The following is a 17816-nucleotide window of genomic DNA, read 5'->3' on the forward strand; positions in this document are numbered from 1 at the left end:
TCATTTTCAGTTTGGGATTTTTTTCTTTTCTAAGCCCAATCACCTAATATAGACTCTGCATCAAAGATGTGTGGATCTGGACAAGCTATGGATAACATTGCAAAGAATGGGTATCCCAGAACACTTAACTGTGCTTGTGAGGAGTCTGTGTATAGAATAAAGGGATACTAAATGCCTTAAAATCAGGAGAGGTGTGTTCCAGGATTTTAGTCTTTCACTACACTTACTCAGTATGTCTACTGAGCAAATCATCTGAGAATGTGAAGAAGAAAGTGACATCAGGATTAGAGGAAGACTCCAATGAAACAACCTTGCTTGTTGGAAGTGAAGAGAATATAAAATACTTATTGATGAAGATCAAAGACTACAGCCTTCAGTATGGATTGCACCTCAATGTAAACAAAACAACATATTCTCACAACTGGACCAATAAATAACATGCTGACAAATGGAGAAAATGGAGTCCTGGTTTGGCACTGTAGGATAAGCACTGGACTGCAAGATCGGTTTGAACCACAGACTGGTGATTCAAATTCAACAACCAATCTTCAAAACCCTATTCAGGGTCACTATGATTTAGAAATGACTCGATGACACTTAATAACAACAACAACAAATAGAGAAAATATTGAAGTTGTCTAAGACTTCATTTTGCTTGGATCCACAATCAACACTTATGGAAGCATAGTCAAGAAATAGAATGACTTATTGCACTGAACAAATCTGTTGCATAGATTTCTTTCAAATATTCAAGAGTAAAGGTATCAGTTTGAGAACTATGGTGTGTCAGACTCAAGTCATGGTATTTTCATTATGTGGAAGTTGGACAATTAATAAAAAAAAATATCATTGAAGAACTGATGCATTTAAATTATGATGTTGGAGAAGAATATTAAAATACCATGGACTGCCAGAAGAACAAACAAATCTATGTTGGAAGAAGTACAGCCAGAATGCTTCTCAGAAGCTAGGATAGCGAGAGTTCATTTCTCATGCTTCAGATATATTATCAGAAGGGTCAACACCCTGGAGAAGGACATCATGCTTGGTAAAGTGGAGGGTTAGCAAAACAGAAAAAGCCCCCCAACGAGAAGGATCGACACAGTGGCAGCAGCAATGAACTCAAGCAGGAAAGCAATTATGAGGATAATGCAGAGCCGGGCAGTTTTCATTCTGTTGTGCGCTTGAAGGCCCCTAACAACGAAAACATCAAAAGATGAGGTGGGAGTCTCCGCTTCTAATATCTGTGAAGTCTCCAAAATCACGATTGGCTTTAAAAAGGAGCTTGAGAATACTCATAGAATTAAGAAGAACAGGCATTAGTTACAGTTCTACTTCATTTTCCCATTTCCCTGAGCTCACTGATGTTTTGCCTTTATCTCTCTGTATCGGCTTCAGTATCTAGAAAATGGGAACAGTGGCTTTTGGCCATTACAAAGAGGTTTGGAAGAGTAGATGGCTACTGTATACTTTTGGCTTCTCTTTTTGAATCGTTTGACCAAACTGTGTCTTAAAGGAAGGATAGCAATCATAGTTCTATCTTGGTCCTATCAGAACATAAGTAGCTTAATAAATCAATATATCATGGTGGTCAGATCTCCAGGCCCAGAAAGTCCCTCTTCCCTTCCCCTATTCTCAGCTTTTGCTTATTTCTCTTTCATCCCCTCCTCCTCCAAGCCTTCAGGCTTCCTCTTTCCTTATTTCACTTGTGTCCTTCCACAAATATTCTTCTGCAGTTGTCAGATACTGTCACATGCTTAATATGTACAATGTGGCTGTTGTTAGCTTCCTTCAAGTTGATGTGAAATCATAGCGACCCCATAGTAGACCTGCACCTTATGGTGTTCTGAGTTATAATCTTTACTGAAGCATATAGCTAGGTCTTTCTCCTTCAGAGCCACTGTTGTTATTTAGTGCCATCGAGTCATTTCTGAATCATAGCAAACTTGTATAGGGTTTCTGAGGAGTGGCTGGTGGGTTTGAACTGCCAACTTTGTGACTCAAACTGACCTTGAAGTCCAGCACATTATCATGCAGAGTCACATCAGAGCCATTGGGTGCATTCAAATCACTGATCATTTGATTAGCCGGCAAGGACTTAACCATTTGCATCACTAGGGCTTCTAATACTCATGAGAGTTTCCAAAAGATGATTTTTTCCTGGTGTGGCACTGTGGGTTAATGCGCAGGACTGCAAAATTGGTTTGAACTCCAAGGCTGGTGGTTCAAGCTCATCAGCTGCTCCCTGGAAACCCTATACAGGGCCACTACGGGTCAGAACTGACTTGATGGCACTTAAGAACAACAAAATAGAGAAAGTAGGTTTTGTTGTTGTTGTTTTTTTCCAGGAAACTTAGTTGTCTTCTGACTCCCAGTTTATATACTTGGCTGTATCTGCTCCATCCCTCCTCCAACCCTTTCAGTGGAAGAGTCTGTCCTCCCATTTAAAATAATATCTTCCACTAGTGCTTTGTTTACCAGATCCCAACCCCTCCTCTCACTCCCACAATTAAAATCTTACTTCATTCTCTGATCTTTAAATTCTCTCTCTAGTAGTATCTCCCCAATTAGCATCTCAACATGTTTAATTTAAAACAAATAAACAAAACACCTCTCTGTCCTCCTCCTAGATTTTATAGCTCCATTCACCTTCAGGTATGTCTTAGTTCATCTTACTTCTGCATGTGTCCCGTTAGTAAAATTGTCATCCAAGTTTACAAAAGAGCTTTTCGTCACTGAATCTAATAGCAATTTTTCAAGCCCTTCATTTTCTTGTTTTTTTCCATCATGTAACACAACTGGGTAAGTACCTTCTTAAATATCATGGCTTCTGTGATAATATACTCTGCTTTCCTTCTTCCTTTTCTGGTTGAGTTCTTTTTATTCTTAGATTCCTGTGCAAGATTCTTTCTCTACTTCTCCTAGACTATTCCTCACTCTACACTCTTAATTCAAATACATGATTTCAATTACCATGTATATGGTAATATAGTTAAAATCTCTTCTTCTGTTAATCTTTCTCTACTTATTCCTGGACTTACATATGTAGCAACCTACTGGGTACCTATATCTCAATGCCATCACCAAACTCAAAGTCTATAAAATTTATTCTATGATCACTGTTTCCAGACCTATTCACTCTGTCCACTATCTCAAGGAAGGATTCTGTGACTATGTCAGTGGTCCTCAAGACCTCCCTGGGACTTAAAGATCCTGTGGAAGACACACGAGAGACAGAAAAGCTATTATACTCAAGTTGTTGTTAAGTGTCATTGAGTCGGCATGGCTGGTGTGTTTGAACTGCCAACTTTGTGGTTAGCAGCCCAGTGTTTTCACCACATCACCACACCAGGACTCCATTATACACATGGTTAAAATGTATTAAAGGAAAAGTTACAGATGAAAATCAGCACAGGAAAACAGTGCATGGGAAAATTCCAGAAAAAAACAGGCACAAGTTCCTATTTGTCTTTAGTCAGTGGGTTTGTGTGAACAACAATGATGTGTGACAGTGGGTGCAAAGTTGTCAACTAGGGAAGCTCAGCTGAGCATTGGTGTCCCTAGGCTTTATTATTGTTGTTGTTAAGTGCTATTGAATTGGTTCTGACTCATACAGACCCTATATAGAGTTTCTGAGGAGTGGCTGGTGAGCTTGAACCACCAACCTTGTTGTTCAAACCAACCTCGAAGTTCAGCACATTAACCCACAGCACCACACCAGGACTCCAGGACTGGTGTGTATTAGGGCAAGCTATGTAGACATGCTGGTGTGGTCCAGTTATGCAGGCATGGTGAAGTCCTGGTTTGGCACTGTGGGTTCAAGTGCTAGACTGCAAGGTAGGTGGTTCAAGCTCACAGCTTCTCCTTGGAAACCCTATATACAGGGTCTCTATGAGTCATGACCAAGAACCGACTCACGTCACTTAACAACAACAATAATAACCTGTAAGCATGCGGTGCCTGTATGACTGATCTCAGCTACTCAGACTCCTGCCCCTAGATCAAAAACAGGCATTCTCCCTAGATCACATTGTTAGTCTACACTGTTTAAGCAAATAGGCCAAAGTCTCAAGCATTTGAAAATACTTTCATTAGGTAGAATATTGCAAGGATTTATAGAAAATCTCCCCTCACCTGGTCAAGGACAAGTCCTAAAGATAAGCCATTCTCGGAAATGTGCAGGGTTTGAACAACCCATACCAGCTAATTTAACCCATTCCTACACAGGAACCAACTTAATTGTCCAAGCAAGAATTGAAATCCTTCTTTAGTCCCCTTTTTTCTAATAGCCATAGCTAATCACGAAATCATGGTGATTTTTGTTGTTGTTGTTGTTTTTCTCTACTATGTTTGAGGGAGACTTCAAAAAGTTCATGGAAAAATTCCATTACCTTTTAATTGCAATTTTCCACACACTTTTTGAAGTTCCCACATATCCCTTGAGCAGTCCAGTCTCTGCCCATTGCTGACCCTAATCATGAGGGCCATCTCCTTGGTTTTATTGGAATTGCCTCTTATCAGGCCTCCTATCTTTCCTGGTTTGCTAAGCAATTTGACTAAGATTACACTCCTCCCCGGTAGTGTAGTAGATTCTGTGTTGGGCTGCTAACTCCAAGGTCAGCAATTTGAATATGTGCTAGGTGAGGGAAAGATTAAGCGTTCTGCCCGGTAAATATTTACCGCCACTGAAACACTGTATACAGGGTCACTCTGAGTCAGAACCTCCTGACACCACACAATCACCACTACTACCACCACACTCCTCCTCATATGCTTTCTAAATTGCAGCCCAAATGATCCTTCGAATCCCAAAGCTAATCAAGCCTTCTTTTGTACTTAAGCCATTCAACTTTTCCCCATTGATTTTAGGATAACAATGAGAACTCAATAATTTGACTTCCATGATCAACTCACCTCCAGCTACATCCCAGTCCATTCTCCCACTCCGCGCCCCCCCAGCTAATGCTTGTCTCTCTTTGCTATTTTAAGTGTGTAAGGACCAGCATTTCTGATGTCACTTACAACTTGTTGAGCATACATCCAAAGCCAACTGTTTCAACCCAGAGCTAGTGACTCAGAATCTGTATTTTAAAACGGTCCCAGGAGACTCTTTTGCAGTATTCCATGCTATATTTCAGTCAAATAGGACTTCTTACAATTTCTCTACACCATCACGTTCTCCCTCACACTGGAATCTGGAACACTCTTTACTTTTCTTTCTGTGGGAAACTTCTTAGTTCTTTGTCAAATCTTAGTTTGAACTCACTCTGCAGAAAGTCTTCCCTACTCCTGTAGGGCAGAGACTTGAAGCTATGTGACACTATAGCCCTCCAGGTCTTCTGCTATTGCACTCATTTTATGTCTTGTTTATACATTATAATCTACCTTCCAGAATAGACTGGAAACCATATGGTGGTTTACACTAAACCCATCTTTCTTATCCTGAGTCCCCAGAATCCAGCTTGACACATAATCATGCATACTTGCATCTGCTAAGGTACTCTGCTAAGCATTTCAAATACATCAACTCATTTAATCCCCATATAATTCTAAAGGTCATTCTACTTTTACCCTTATTTACATATAAAGAAACTAAAGTGCCCAGAGGTCAAATAATTTGACCAAGATTAACACCAGAGGGAGGTAACAGTCATTCAGCATTCACTTGGAACACTCTAGCTCCAGACCCTGGATTGCTAACAGCTACCCCTATGGCCTCACTTCAATGGCTTCCAGTTGCCCCTTTTATTGAAGCTGATCTTGACTCCTGACAGCCCAGTGAATTTCAGAGTCCAGATTCACTTCTGAGGATTTTCAATGACTATGATCTTTCAAAATTACATTGCCAGACCTTTCTAGGTGAACTCTAGTTTCCAACCTTTTGGTTGCTAGCCAGGCACTGATGATTTACACCACCCAGAGACTTCCAGTTGCATGGTGATGGTGATGGTGTGCTGTGGAGTCAGTTCTGACTCATAGCCACCCTAAATAGGGTTCCAAGGCTGTAAATCTTTACAGGAGCAGAAAGCCTCATCTTTCTCCTGTGGATCTCAACCTCCGTAGGTCTGTCTGGGCAGTTTAGCAGCCTCACGGCTGTGGCTTTCTTACCATAAATGCCCACCTGCCTGTATTTCTGTATACCCAACTACAGCATGCCTGGCCTTAGCCCTTTATTTTATTTCACTTCAAGCTTTTATGTGTCCCCACCATTGACCCAGCCTGTAGTCTTTACTAATGGCTCTGTTGATTCCTGTTTACTCCTGGTTTGTCTGCTTTAACTCTGCTTATCTTGGTGTAGCCCCTAACTCCACTATATACAATCTCTAGCACCTTGCCAGATACTAACGTTGGATACTTATTTGGAGTTCACTCTTTCCCAACAACCAATGTAATAGCTCCAGTCTTAGGACACATGGCAAACATTCTCCCCTCATTTCCACACCTTCAGCAGGTCTTTATTTCCATCTCTCCCTAGCTCAGCATTACGATGATTAATATTGAGGGCTTATCCGGCTTTGTGGGGACTCATTTGTCAAGTTCCTTTTAGTCTGAATTGTTATCAGCAGATAGGTAATAGGTTCTGGACCCTTTTGACCTCTCCAACATTGCTTCCAACTTTAACCCGGCTGTGGTATCTAAAACTCATTACCTTTCTCCAGCTGCAAGGTGGCCTTTCTGAAATGATTTTAGTGGCTCTCTTAATGGGCAGAATGATGCCTTTAAGGGATTAGACTCTTGTCTTAATGGTAAAGTAAGGGGAACACAACAGAAAAATAGGCGGTGTGTTTGCCAGTGATTTGGGTTGGAGAATTGTGATGTGATTTGAGAGGGGCCATTGTTCATAACCATCAATTTGGGTCTTCCCTTTATTCTGTCAAAGAATACCAGAGGTAGTTGGACAGACAGATTTTCAAAATATATGTTGCAGCTGGTTATTTTAGTGTTGGAAAGGAAATTGCTTCTCTCCATGTGCCTTCCCAATATGGGAATCATCTCATTCACTGGCTCTCTGTCTGAAATTAGATTTAGGGGAAGGAAAGAAGGAGGAATTAGGGATAAATCAGGGCTTTGGGGTCTGAGTGCTAATTGAATACTCCAACTGGATCAGGACTGGGGTGGGAAATGTTTCTGCTAACTAGTGACTGGGGATCAGAAATGCATTCATTTTGCTCTCTGCATCCTTTAGTATGATGCTTAATTAAACTGACTGGAGATTGCTTCATATTGCAAAAACTTAAGTGCTTTAAGTAGCTAAGTAAGCGTACCTGTGAGGATGCCCAGATGCTACCACTATTTAAGAAAACAGCTAATGGCTTTGGGGCCCAGGCTTGGGAAATGCTTCCTTTTTGGTTGATGTCAAGGGTTTTCATTGTTTTTTCATTTAGTGCAACGTGGTCAGCATTAGCTCTGTCCTTCACCATGCCCACTTCTCACACACAGCAATGCTAATAGATGGTAATGTCATGTGGGCAGCTGGGGCAATATTATTTCTATCCTTTCTTGGCTAACAGCAACCATCTTCCAGAACAGAAAGAGGAAAGGGAAGGAAGGAAGCAAGGAGAAAAGAAAAAAAAATAATGTATCAGCCTGAAAAAGACAAAATTTGCCTAAAATTTCAAGTTTGGTATCAATTTGAACTCATTGAAACCGTCTTTTCATGCAAGGAAATTCTTTCTCCTTCTCTGTTCTACTGAATATTGAATTGTTCCTTTTCATTTTATCTCTCTGCAAAGTATCCATTGTTTATTGGTAAGTGTCTCCATAGGTCTGTCCTATGGACATATCCCCAAATGTCCAAATCAAATTGATTTTGAGTTACATTTATATGTAGGAAAGATATAAAATGGAAATGAGCTACAATACATAGATAGCATTTCTGATAAGTGTATGGGTGTTTATCATATGGATCATATGATGGTCAGAAAATATACCTAAAGTGCAAGTAGTGTCTTTATGAAGTATGTAGTAATGGTTATATCATTTTACACACTCTCCAAAATAGATGATGGCTGTTAAGTGCCATTGGATTGGTTCCAACTCATAGCAACCCTGTATAGTGTTTCCAAGGAGCGGCTGGTGGATTTGAACTGCTGACCTTGAGGTTAGAAGGTCAGTGCTAATCCAACCGTGTCACACAAGGACTCAGAATATATTGGGCACCTCATAATATGGACACAAAGAATTGGAATGCAAATAGCTGTGAGGAAGTTTGACAGTCCAGGCCTGAGTTTTCACCTACCATGATTGGGGGTTCATTAGAAGTCAGCTCATTAAGCCTCCCAAACTTCCATGCTCTAAAGTGTGTATGTGTACACACACAAGTATATATATATATATAAAAATCAGTTGCCATAGAGTTAACTTATACTCATGGTGACCCCATGTGAGTGGAATTAAAACTGTGCTCCATGCGGTTTTTTTGTTTTTTTTTTTTCTTAAATGTTTTATTGTGAGTTATGTGATAGTGTACATGGGAGAACATTAGTTTTACATTCATTCTATCGTATATCATCTTATTGCCATGGTTACAATCCCCTCCATGCAATCCTTCCCCCGTGCCCCCCAGGTCTTCAGCACACAGTCACTCTCCCTCTCTGGGTCTAGAGTCTCCAGCTGCTCCATAGCTCCACATCATCATCTCTGGCTCCATTTCAGGCATCACTCCTTCTCTATGTAGGGTCCCGCTCTCTCCTCTTCTCCCTTGATGGTCCTAGGGACCTCTGCTCCTAGACTGAAAAGTCAATCACTCCCCTCCTTGCTATAAAACGTCCATGGGGTTTTTAATGACTGATTTTTTAGAAAGTAGAGCACCAGGACTTTTGTCCTAGGTACCTCTGGGTGAACTTGAACTGTTAACCTTTTGAGTAGCAGGCAAGCATAACTGTTTACATCATCCAAGGACTTTGGTATACATACTCACTCACAAATACAGGAGGGTAAGTAAAAAAGTGTTATTATAGTTCTACTTCATAACAGGGGGCTTAAAAATGGAATTAAAATATTTTTGAACAAACTTTTTGAAGCCCTGTTGTCCATGCACATATTTATTCCTAATGAGACATATTTAAACATGTCTCTAGGGTCCTGGTGTGGCACTGTAAGATAAGCACTGGACTGCTAACTGCAAGGTCAGTGGTTCAAGCCCACTAGTTGTTCCTCAAAATTCCTGTACAGTGTTGCTATGAATCAGGACCAACTCCACCGCACTTACCAATAACTGAGATCAGTGATAACTGCAAACAAGTTCTCTCAGTAGTAACATGCTTGTCTTAGTTTGGTTAAGACACCTTCAAGAGCTCTTGTGGTGCTGGAGGGTAAGGATTGGGCTGCTAATCCCAAAGTTGGTGGCTTTGAACCACCAGCCGCTCTGTGGGAGAAAGACTAGGCTGTCTGCGCCTGTAAAGATCTACAGTCTCAGAAACCCGATACAGGAAAACTATGAGTCAGAACTGACTCGATGGCAGTGAAGTTTTTGGATTTTTCTTCTTTTCCACACAAAAAGGTCCATTCAAAACAGTGATTCCCAAAGGTATGTGCTGGGCCAGTTAAATTCAAAGGAGAGAGGTCAGCTCAGAAAGTTATGATAAGTGCTTATTATCCCAAAGGTGTAATCTTGATAGATTTTCTTGAAGAACACAGAGCAATCATGAAAGAGCTTATTAAGAAGAAGTTTTAAGAACACAGAAAATTGCATTGATGAGATAAAGGTCAGTAAAGTTACTCTGTAGAATTTTCCATCACAATGCACCTGCTAATTCTTTGAGGGTACCAAGAGCTGATCTATGAAAATTTCATTGGGAAACCTTACCCCTTCTACCCTACATACAGCCCTGATATTGCCCCTTTAGACTTCTTTTGTTCCCCAAACTCAAAGAGAATTTAAAAGAAACACAATCCCTTGAAGATGCTAAGCTACCCTTCTGACATGGAGTAAATCAAAGAGCTCCAGATTCTTTGTGAAAGAGTGAGAGATGGAAATCCTGCCTTCAGAAGGGTATAGACTTAAATGGAGGATATGTTGAGAAACAAAAGCTTCATATTTTGCTGTTTTTTTGTTTTGTTTTGTTTAATAAAGGTTTGTATGATTTTATAGCAATACCTTCTGACTTGTACTCATGTACAGCGTGCGCGCACACACACACACACACCACTCTATAGGGTGCCATATGTCCTCTTATTTTTGTTGTTAAGTGCTGTCGACTTGGTTCCAACTGAGAGTGACCCTGTATAGGGTTTTGTAAGGATCAGCTGATGGGTTTGAACTGGCGATGTTGCAATTAACAATCCAGTGTTTATCCTACACTGTTCATATGTCCTGTTGTTGTTAAGTGCCATAGACTCAGTTGGACTCATAGCAAACCTCTATAGGATTTCTGAAGAGCTCCTGGTGGCTTTGAGCTGCCAGCCCTGTGGTTAGTCTAGTGTTTATCTGAAAGGGTTACACCGGGATCCTTCATATGCCCTAAGCCCTGGCATTTTTTCCTGCTGTGGCAAGCACGACCTAGCCCCTAACAAAGTCTTCCCCTCTGTCCTATTGTGCTAACCTCTACTCTTTTCTCCCAAGAGCTGAAACCATGGAAGAGAATGGAGAACCTTGCATGCTGAGTGGATGTCCCTACCTGCATGCTCTGCCTAAGCTCTCTGTGGTGGCTCTTCCATGTTAGAATGTTCCATTGCTTTTGGCAAATTTTCCAAGACTGATGCTGTGCTGAACATATAGGAGAAAATGTACTGCCCTGTCCACAAAGTGGAGAGCCAGTTTAAACTTTCCTAACACACACTTTGAGGGCTCTGTACTGTTGGCAGCTAGGCCATGACTATTAAGGAGAAGAAGGCCCTGGGTCCCAGACAGCAGGAAATCTTGCCAGCACTATTAGTAAGGTACTCTTGGGGGCCATATTCCCCTGTGTGTCTTTTTTTTTTTTTTTACCTTTCATGTCAACTTTTGTTATTCATTCAAAGCCAAAGTCTTCTGGGTGGAAAGTTTCATGAAGTACATTAAACCAGGGATAGTATAATTTGCCCCTAATATTCCACTCAGGAAGTAGTTCTGGTAGTGTAGTGGTTACGAATCGGGCTGCAAACCTTAAGGTCAGCGGTTCGAAACTACCAGATGTTCTGCGGGAGAAAGATGAGGCTTTCTGCTCCCGTCAAGATTTACAGCCTCGGAAACCCTGTACTGGGTCGCTATGGGTCAGAACCAGCACTTAACAACAACAACATCATTTCTACTCAGGACCATATTATTCCCCACACTGGAAAACAGGCATTGAAACCACCTTTGCTCAGGAAGCCCTGTCTACGTTCTTGTTGTTGTTGTGGATAAGTGCCGTTGCATTGGTTCCAACTCATAGCGACCCTTATAGGGTTTCCAAGGAACAACTGGTGAGCTTAACCACTACCCTTGTGGTTCAAACTGACCTTACAGTCCAGCGCATTAACCCACAGCACCACACCAGGACTCCATCTATGTTCCTAGAGTTACCCAATTTTGTACTTTTTCTACCACTGAAAAAAACACTGCTTTCAATAAAAGCTATTTGTGGGCTTCTTCGGCAGCACTGCAAAGCCCCATTTTACAGAGAGATAAGTTCTTAACAATTTAATTGAGTGCAGTGAGTTTATAAGATTTCTTTTAAAACAAGATCTTTTCTTGCCTCAGCAAAGAAGTTGTAAATGTTATACAGCTCTGCTGCTGGCACTGATAGGTTAACCTGATATTGCCTCTTCACAAAAGATGAATAATGAACACTAGTTCCTGGTTATTCAGAAGAACATAGACACAAATATTTCCATCACATCATCTTTCAAATGTATTTTTTATTTCTAAAGCTTCCTTCATCCATTGAAGAATAAAGTTTGTTTTGTTACAATTTATCTTGCTTCTGATGTGAACATTTCTTTTCCAGTGTGAAATCTCTTCATCTGCAGAGGTTTGTGGCAGACATGAATAGTTTCAAGATTAAATAAACACAAAAATTGTCAGCATCCTCTTGTGTTACTGTGATGTCTAAATTGTCCTTCAATTAAGTTTGAGGGTTTTGTGAGAGTGTTAATTGATCTCGTTTTAGATACAATGAGCTATCAAAAATGGAATACTAAATAACAGGCTTTTTTGTCAGTGTATGCTATTAAAAGGAGTAGGGAGCTATTTTAAAATGTGTTTCCAGCATATTGATTGCAAAAGGCCCTTGATTCGCTCTGCAGATCCACCTCTGAGGACACCCTTCACAGGAATAATTGTTTTAAAATGTGAAGGTCCTTAATACACAAGCCTCTTCAACAAGCTATGTAACAGAAGACTAAGCAAGGCCCCGAGCTTCAATTGTTCAGAGTTTCATTTCGGAGTCTGTTTTTTTTTTTTTTTTTGCAATATGAAGATACAGAGAGTGAAGACTATCCCAAGTATTTTTCCATATGGTATCTCACCTGATCCAACAACTTGAGGGGAAGCTGGCCTCAGCTATCAACATGGGTTTAGTCACCACGAGCTGAAACAGTCCAGGGACCAAATTGCAAGTTTATAAACATGACTTGGATCACAATCTGCTTCAGCAGATGGTTGAGATAGTGGGATCTAAAGTATGTCTGAGCTGGAAATTTTTCCTTTTAAGAATGCAGTGAGAATCATGTTGCAGTGGATTAGTTCAGAAGGCAGCCCGGCCAGGAGGTTGTCAGTGGTTGTTTTCCCAGAGCCCCCTGACTCACATACATGGTATTGTGTTTCTGACCAGGTTGGCTACTGAGAAATTCTCTTTGTTTCCCTGGTTTTTGAATGAATGCATGCTTCTCATCTTAGAGCCCAGAGGCCTGTCTTTAGGGAAGAGCAGACATGAGTGGGCCAGAAAGGAGGAATCGAAAATAAAATTGTTTTCTTCTTTTTGATTTTCTTTTGCTGTTGTTGAGAATAGGGGTCTGAATTTGCTTGCTTGCTTGCTTTAAAAAAAAAAAAAAAAAAGTCAGAACTGCCACTGTTGAGATAAAATCCAAACTGTCTGTTAAACCTCTAATTATCAGCTTGCCTTCTGGGTAAAATGGTACTATTCAATTATTGTTTTTTGTTCACTTGTCAGCTACCAAAAATAAAATAAAATAATTTAAAAAATATATCGCTGCTTTCAAACCAGCTAAAAGAACAGAAATTCTGCAAATTGCTTCCTAAACGTAGTTACTTCAGACCTAATACTTCTCAGCAGAGTGTCAAAGATTGTATAATGCTATGTTACATGCAAATCGTATTTAATGTGGCTGTTTCAATGATTTGTTTTACATTATGTAATTTTATTGAAATGATTTCTTTTGTCACCACTTTATGTGTGGTTCATTTTGACACTTCCCACTTATCACGTAAAATATACGTTTGATCCAGCTCCTGTAAATAAAAGCGGCATTGTCAAACAGTAATGTGTTGCTTTTTAAATTTCTTTGTGAACCAAAAGCAATAGCCAATTTTTGTAAGTGGTATAACTTTAAGTGTTCTAGAAAATACTGGTTTCTCAAATGTCCAGCCGGTTCTTTACCTTTTTAGTTGTGTGTTCATTCTTCAGGTTCAAAGAATTGGGATTACTATAGTGTACTGAAGCCAGTAGGATTAAGCTTTCATGTCCAATCCCCTGAAATAGAAATACAGTTGGTCCTTATTGTCGGGAGATTCCATATTGTTGAATTTGCCTACTGGTTCCATTGCAGTTGAGTAAGGAGACGCTCTGCCTTCGTGTTTCAGCTCTCATACTGGAAATAGCTTTTTTTGCAATCTGTTGAGTGTCATGTGATTTGAAGCTCGGAGATTTTTGGTGGCGATTTTGCTGTTTAAAATGCCCCCTGAACAGACTGCTGAAGTGCTGTGTAGTGTTACTAAGTACAAGAAAGCTAGGATGTGCCTCATGGAGAAAATTCATGTACTAGATCAGATTTTCTCAGGAATGAGTTATGATGCTTGTTGACTATGAGTTCAGTGTAAATAAATCAGCAATATACATCAAACAAAGCGTCTTTCAACAGATACACACATAAATCAAAGTTATATAAGAACTACTTGATGGAAATGCTGTGACCCAGAGGCTTTCAGGAGTCTAACCCTGCATTTCCCCCAAGGAGCAAGGACTTAATACTCATCAATGCTGTGTTTACAGCAACTTTATACAAGATGATTTCTTTGGATAATAAAAATCAACTGTACATAGTAGTAATTGATTCACTTATATCAGGCTAGACCAATGCGTGTTGTTGTTATGTTGTTAAGGGCCCTTGAGGCAGTTCTAACTTTTAACAACCCTGTATAGTGTTTCCAAATAGCACCTGTTGAGTTTGAACTACTAACCTTGCTGTTCAAATCGACCTTGCAGTCTATTCTAACCTTGTACAATTATCTAGATAATTGTGCATTATCCCATAGCCCTACACCGGGACTCCATAGGAAAATATAATAACAGTTCCTATTTGTGGGTTTATTTGTATTTTTTTACTCTTTATCAAGCACTTACTATGTGTAAGAGAGGTGATAAAATGGCTTTATTGTCTTTTACTGTCATTATCAGTGTTTTCTTACCATATATGTGTGAGGTGGAAAACACTGCTGGACCAAAATAAATATACAGAGAGAAAATATACCGCGAACATGGATAATTTTCATTTGGATTTCTAAGTTTTAGACACACTAAAATGTTTTTCTTTCTTTCTGCCTTTGCTATAATTTTGTAGAGGAAACCCTCATCTTAGATTCGAAAGATCTCAATACTGCCTTAAATATTTTATGGACTAGACCAAGTCATTTAATCTCCCTGGGTCTCATTTTCCTCATTTGTCATTTGAGAATAGTGCCCATTATCCTCTGGATCTCACAAGATTGTTGTTGTTAAGTGCTGTCGAGTCAGTTCCAACCCATAGCGACCCTGTATAGGCTTTCCGAGGAGCATCTAGTGAGCTTGAACTGCCGCCCTTGCAGTTTAAACATCTTTGCAGTCTGGCGCATTAACCCACAGCACCACACCAGGATTCACAAGATAGCACAAAAACTTAAATGAAATATTGGATATAATAATACTCTGGAAAGTATGAATGTCATAGTAATATAATTTGTCATTTCTCCATTTGAAAAAATAGAAGTTATGCCATCCTATTATTATATGTTGGAGTCCTGGTGTGACGCTGTGCATTAGTGTGCTAGACTGCAAAGTCAGTTTGAACTGCAAGTTGGTGGTTCAAGCTCACCAGTCGCTTCTTGGAAACCCTCTAGAGGGTCGCTATGGGTCAGATCCGACTCGACAGCACTTAACAACAACAACAACATTATATATTGCAGAATTAGTGTATTTTCTTTAGTATAGGCCCCCAGTCATCTTCCTGGCCTTAATGCTCACTGTTTCCCACATTTGTGCTGTGCTCTTGTTCTATATTAAATGTCCTCCAGTTCTGTAGTGGGGACACTACCTCAGCCTTTTGTCTGAGTAGAGACTGCAGGGGATCATAGACAAGGAGATTCAGGGAAGCCAACCATTCATCCATCTGGGGGAGAAGTCACAACTTACTAGGAGGCCAGAGGTAAGAAGAACCTTAGATTTGTTTCAGGACCCTTTTACAAAGGTAATTCTGACCGCTTGAGTTATGTTGAATTGTTTCTTTTCATTTGATCACAATTGTTGTTTGTTAGGTGCTGGTACCGACTCACAATGATCCTATGCCCAACAGAACAAAATACTGCCCAATCCGATCCTGGGCCAACCTCACAATTGTTGCCATGCTCAAACCCATTGATGCTGCCACTTGGCCAATCCATCTCGCTGGGGGTCTTCTTCTTTTTCTCTGACCTTCCACCTTACCAAACATGATATCCTTCTCCAGGGACTGGTTACTCCTGACAATATGTCCAAAGTATGAGAGACGAAGTTTAGCCATCCTGGCCTCCAAGGAACACTCTGGCTGTACTTCTTCCAACACAGATCTGTTGGTTCTTTTGGCAGCCCATGGCACTTTTAATATTCTCCTCCAACACCACAACTCAAAAGCATCAATTCTTCTATAGTCTTCCTTATTCCCTGTCCAGCTTTCTCATGCATATGAGGTTATTGAAAATACCATGGCTTGGGTCAGGCGCACCTTAGTCCTCAAGCTGACATCTTTGCTCTTCTACTCTTCAATACTTTAAAAAAGTCTTGTGCAGCAGATTTTGCCTAATGCAATACGTCATTTGATTTCTTCACTGCTGCTTCCGTTAGTGTTGATCACAATAGATACTGCAAAGTACCCATTGTTTATCTCAAGTTGCGTATCCCCCAAATGCCCAAAATCAAATAGGTTTTAAGTTATCTTTTAATGTGGGGAAATATATGTTTGCTCCAGCCCCATAGACAAATGCAAAATTGTCACACAATGGTTGTAAACACCCTACCCTTTCTTTACCTGGAGGAATCCTCACTGTTCAAATCTCAGGTAGGACTCAGCTGCAGTTTCTAATACCATAATATGGGACATGAGAACAATCTCAGTGTTCTCATGGTGTCCCATGTATACTTTTGAAATATGAGTAATATTTACACTTGGTACGTTCATTGTTACTTACCTGGCTTGTTCCTTCACCAGATTCTTAGATTCTATAAAGGCAGGTTTTTTAGTTTTGATTTCTAGATCTCTAGTGTCTAGCACACATTTTTGAGTGGATGAATTTTTAGTTTTGATTTCTAGCTCTCTAGTGCCTAGCACACATTTTTGAGTGGATGAATACAAGAATGAATGAGAATTCTTAGGTTTGTGCTCTGAAATGTGTTTTATTATCTAACCCTATTCAAAGCAAAATTTCTCTGGGAAGGACAACAGACCAGCATAAATGTGGTTTCTTCTGAGTACTCTACTGTACTTGTGATGAGAAGCTACAGAAAGAGATATTGAAAACGCGCAAACAAACAAAAGATTGCCACCCAAGTAACTTGGAAATATCCAAGTACACAAACAATGGTCTAGAGAGATAAAGGAAAGTAAAGATAGTAAAATATTCTTGGTATATTCTGCATATAGGATTTCATCATTTTAGTCTCCAATTTCTTTTTTAAAAGGAGCCTCTTTCATTGGTTCTTTGACACACTCATTGCTTCTGATTGTTTTATATAAATATAGATTCGAGAAGTGTTTTAATCTGATTCCTTAATACGTCTCTTCCTTGCTATTGTAGTAATTTTTGTTTGCAGTTCTGAACTTCTTTCTAATTAAAAGAAAATCAGTGTTAGTTTCCTCAATTTCCTTATGATGGTTCAAGAAAAAGAACAATAGCAAGAAACCAGACATTTTTACCACCTGATTGGTGTTAGAACTGATACATATGGCTGTAGGTGGAGCATTGTTCAACATTTGGCTGCTCAACCTGAAGCTTGGTGGTTTGACCTGGTGATCTACTCCTGTGAAGATTACAGCTTTGTAAACCCAATGGGGCAGTCCTACTGTGCCACATGGGGTCACTGTGAGTTGGCATCAACTCAGTAACCTATTAATAACAACATGTAATAAGTACATAAAATGAATGTTATAATTGCAAATAATCCAAAATTAATGTCACATTCAACGGCACTTAAAAACAGCAACAATGCAACGTTCATGCTCTCGTGGTTGGTATATTGTCATTGTGCCACACCAGTAGTGTGCCACACCAGTTAGTAATAGGCTCGCTTGCACTTCCAATGAGTTTTGCTGACTGACTTTGACTCTGGAATCCAGATGATAAAGAGAAAGATGTTCATTCGGATGTCTATTTAGAAGGCAGGGCTTTTGAACCAGTCCTACACCCAAGTCACCTTAGGCTGGTCACTCAAATTTCTGGTGCCCAATTG

This window comes from Chrysochloris asiatica, unplaced genomic scaffold (assembly GCF_000296735.1).
Source record: "Chrysochloris asiatica unplaced genomic scaffold, ChrAsi1.0 scaffold00276, whole genome shotgun sequence".
NCBI lineage: Eukaryota > Metazoa > Chordata > Mammalia > Afrosoricida > Chrysochloridae > Chrysochloris > Chrysochloris asiatica.